The following is a 5,000-nucleotide window of genomic DNA, read 5'->3' as shown; positions in this document are numbered from 1 at the left end:
ATTTTTTATTTCTCCCTTTACCATAACATATAATGATTCTATATTGTTAATCTCGTTTCAATTTTTAACATCGTGTTACATCAGTAATTATTTTTACATGTTATTATCGTTTATTGTTATCAATATTGTTTATTGTTATTATTTTTTCTTGATTTTTACATTATTTTTTAATTATTCTGTTAACAGTAATTATTATTTTATTATTTTATTATTATTATTGTTATTATTACCAATATCATTATTATCGTCATTATTATTATTATGTTATTAATTATTGTTATTATTATTATTATTATTATTATTATTATTTAATTATATTTTTTATTATTATTATTCATTATATGAATAATATCATTATTATTATCATTGTTTTTATTTTTACTATCATTATCATTACTCTTATCATCATTGATGTTATGATCATCATTATCATCCTTATCCCTATCATTATCATTATTATCACTCTTATTATATATCTATCTCTCTATCTATCTATCTATCTAGCCCATCTCTCTCTAGCCCCCCCCCCTCTCAATCTATCTATTTCTAATCCCCCAAAAAAGGCTTTTAAGCGAAATAACTGTTTAATCTATCAATGTATTTCATTCGAGTAGTTACGGTTGTTATATTTTTCGTTTATATTGGTTAGTTTCATTTTCTTATGTTGTTTTTGTTTATTTATTTGTTTATTTTTCTTGTTTACTTGTTTATTTGTTTATTTGTTTATCTGACGACTTGTGGAATCTCTTTCTTCCCTCCCTCTTCCTCTTCTTTATTTCTTTTTTTCTTATTCTTCTCTTTCTTTGTTTCTATTCCTTTTTCTTTTTCTCCTTCATTTCTCCTTCTTTATTCTGTCTCCTTCTCTTCTCTCTTCTCTCTTTTCTCTCGTTTCTCTTTCTCTTCACTTTTCCTCTTTTTTTCCCCTCTTTCTTCTCCACTTCTTCTCTCTCCTCCTTTTCATCTACCCATTCTTTATCAGTAGTATTTCCGTTCCCTCTTCCCTCTTCCCCCCCTTTTTCCCCCCCTTTTCTCGTCTCTCTTGTTTTTGTCCCCTCTTCCCCCCTTTTCTTCACTTATCCTTCTCTCTTCCCCTCCTTCCTTCTTCACTTCCTACTCCCTCCTCTTTCTTTTTTTTTTTTTTTCCCCTCCTTTTTCCCTTCCTCCCTCCCTCCTCCCTCCTCCCTCCTCTTCCCTCCTCCCCCCGTCCCTTCGATATAAAAAATAAAATAAAAAAATAAAACAAATTTGAGAAATATATATCAAAAAAAGCCAAAAAAAAAAAAAAAATTTTCGACTCATAATGGCCTCAAATTGCCGCATCACAGATTAAATTCAATAACAGGGAATTTATTATTAACGGATGAATAATTCAGCGGAAGATTGTTTATTGTTGCAGAATATTGCAGTAGAGAGAATATTACACAAGTTCCTCATCTCCGTGTGGGGGAAGGAGGGAGGTGGGGGAGGTGGGGGAGGGTAAGGGAGGGGAGGGAGGTGGGGGAGGGTAAGGGAGGGGAGGGGAAGTGGGGAGGGGAGGGGAGGGGAGGTAAGTGGGGGACGGAGGGTACAGGGAGGGGAGGGGAGGTGGGGGAGGGTAAGGGAGGGGAGGTAAGTGGGGCGCAGGGGTAAGGGGAGGGGAGGGAAGTGGGGAGGGTGTTAAGGGGAGGGGAGGTCAAAGTGGTGAGGGTACGGTGGGTGGAGGGAGGTTGGGGCTAGAGGGTCAAGGGGCGGGTAGGTAAGTGGGGGAGGGAGGTGGGGGAGGGTAAGGGAGGGGAGGTAAGTGGGGGAGGGAAGGGAGGGGAAGGGAATATACACTAACGCTATTTAAGTGGGGGGAGGGTAAGGGAGGGGAGGGGGGGACGGGGAGGAGAGAGAGAGAGAGAGATGGAGATGAGGAGATGATGGGAGAAGAGAGGAGGAAAGAAAGAGAAGAAGAGGAAGAGCATAAACCTTCCATGATTAGTTATACACCTAAGAAAAAAAAAAAAAAAAAAAAAAAAAAAAAGCGGACAGAAGGACAAAAAAGTTAATATCCAACTGATTTCGAGAACTAATCGCCTTGTTAGCTCCGCCTCTTCAATTTGCAAACGGAAAGGGTAAAGAGGGAAACGAGGAGAGAAATGGGGGGAAGAACAGGAGAAAAAGAGGACGATTTTTTTTTTTTTTTTTTTTTAGGGAAGAGGGATATAGTCTTTGTTTTCGCTTTTTGGTTTCTTCTTTCTCCTTGATCATCTGTTTTAGTCAGTCTGTCTATCTCTCTGTCTGTCAATGCTATCTTACTAATCCGTACTCATCTATCTATTCTATCTTATTCTATCTGTCTATCCTGTTCGTAATCTAGTAGTCTATATTCATCTATTACTACTCTATCGTACTATCTATATATGTATACTTATAATATAGATGAATTATATAGCATTATATATATAAGAGTATATTATATATTAAATGGACTTAGTAAGAAATATTTATATAGTTACGTACTCTATTATAAATATGTATTAATGTATCTATCTATGGTATATTATCATAAGTTATCTCTCTATGTATATAATCTATTATCTGTCTATATATCTGAGGATCTGTTCTATCTCTCTTCAATCCCCCTCTCCTCCTCCGCCTCCCACAATCCACACCATCACCTCTCCCTCCCTTCCTCCCACCCTACCCTACCTCCCTCCCTTCCACCCTCCACTCAACCTTACCCTCCCTCCCTCCCTCTTCCTCCCACCTCATCCCTCCTCCCCTCCCTGCTTACTCCCTATGATCTCCCACCCACCCTCCCTCCCTCCCCACCCACAAACTCCCTCCCTCTACACCTTCCTCCCACCCTCCCTCCTACAACCTTCCTCCCACCCATCGAACACCCTACCTCCCTACCTTCCTTCCCTCTCTCCCTTCCTCCCTCCCTCCCATCCCTCACTCCTACCCCCGTCCTCCCACCCTCCCACCCTCCCTCCCTCCAGTTCCTCCCTGCCTCCCTCCCTACCTCCCTCTCTCCTTCCCTCCCTCCCTCCCTCCCTTAACGCTTCCTATGCAAAATCCACACCATCTCTGTACACTTATCATAATCATTACGGTTCTGTCAATCATCGTTACGAACAAAAATTAAATGAAACAAAACACGGAAAAAAAAACCAAATAATAATTAATTTCTCACTCTCATGTAAAGCAGGCGTAGCATGAAATTGGTTACGGCAAAGAAACCAAATAATTATCTATTATATCTTATTTCTCTAAAGTCTCTAAAAAAAAATGGGTTAATATATAAACCAATTTCCTCTGTTTAGAATGAGAGTGTGGGGGGGGGGAGTGTGAGGGGGGAGGGGATGAGAGTGGGAGGGGGGGAGGGGATGAGAGTGGGAGGGGGGGAGGGGATGAGAGTTTTTAATTTTTATTATCATTATTATCATTGTTATTACTATTTTAATGACCATCATCAGCATTATCAGCATTGTTGTTGTTGTTATCATTATTACTATTATCATTATTTTTATTACATCATCATCATCATCACCACCACATCATCATTATCATCATCATCCATCATGAAATCCCATCATCATTCATAAATCGATCTAATTCATCATCATCCATATCATCACTAATTTGCATCATTCATCATTGTCCATCACCATAACCGTTATCACATTATTATGTTGATGTTACTATTGCCATTCCCATCCTCCTTTTTTGTTGTCATTATCCACATTATCACTTTTATCAAGTTTTCCCGGCGGTTTATCAGTTACAATTAACTTTAATATAGTATTTATTTCTAATTCTTCACTCTTACCTATACCCATCTCCTCCCCATACCCAGGTGATATCCCCACCCCCTCTCCCTCTCCCCCTACCCCCACCCCTCTCTCTCTCTCTCTTGCATCCCCCTCTCTCCCTCTCTCTCCACACCTACCTCTCTCTCTCTCTCAATACCCCCACCCCTCTCTCTCCCTCTCTCTCTCTCTACCCATCTATCTCTCCCTCTCCTCCTACCCCCAACCCCCTCTCTCTCTCTACCCCCGACCACCTTCTTCTCCCTCCCTCTATCCACACCTACCCCTCTCTCCCTACCCCCATCCCTCTCTCCCCACACCTATCCCTTTTTATCACCCTCCCCTTAAGGCCCTTCTCCACTCCCACCCTTCCTCCACCCCACTTTCACTTCCTTTACCCTCCCTTTCGCTTCCTTACCCCTGCCTATACTTACACTTACACCCTATCACCTCTCATCTCCATTTTCATCATCATTTCTCTCCCATTCCCTGTTTTCCATACACTCACATCCACCCTTCACTCACCTCTCTTCGCTTCCTTGTCTCAACCTACTATTCTCATCCCTCCCCCCTCCCTATCTCACCTCCACCCCCTCTATGCACCTACTCACCTACTCAGCCCTCGCCTCGTCTCTTTCCCCTCCCTCGTCCCCCTCGTCCCCTACCCCATCGTCCCTTACCCACCACTACCCCACATCACCCCCTCTTCCCTCACTCCTCTCTCATTTCCCTATCCCTCACCCCTCACCTTCCCTATCCCTTACCACCTCACCCCTCACTTCTCCCCCACCCCCTGTTCCCTCACCCCATCCCTTCCCCCTCAACCCTCCCTATCCCTTACCTCCCCTCTCCCCCTCCCCCCTCCCCCTCACCCCCCTACCTCGGCGACATTCCTGGCCACCGCGACCGTAATAAGTCGAGACATATCGCTGTTAATAAGCATCTCGACTTCCACAATGAACCTCTATCGCCGGCGTGATGGGAGGCAACCACTTCTGTCTTTGGTCTCGTGTTGTCTTCGCTTTTACGGTTTTGTGGCTCCTTTCGTGTTTTGTTTTGTTTTTTTTTCCGCTTTTTTTAATGTTGTTTTTCTGTACCTGTTTCCTTTTGAAGTCGGTCTTATTTATTTATTTCTCGTTATGTATACGTACACACACATACACATACACATACACACACACACACACACACACACACACACACACGCACACACACACACATACA

Source organism: Penaeus monodon, chromosome 1, assembly GCF_015228065.2.
Source record: "Penaeus monodon isolate SGIC_2016 chromosome 1, NSTDA_Pmon_1, whole genome shotgun sequence".
Taxonomy (NCBI): Eukaryota; Metazoa; Arthropoda; class Malacostraca; order Decapoda; family Penaeidae; genus Penaeus; species Penaeus monodon.
Note: the sequence above shows the minus strand (reverse complement) of the source record.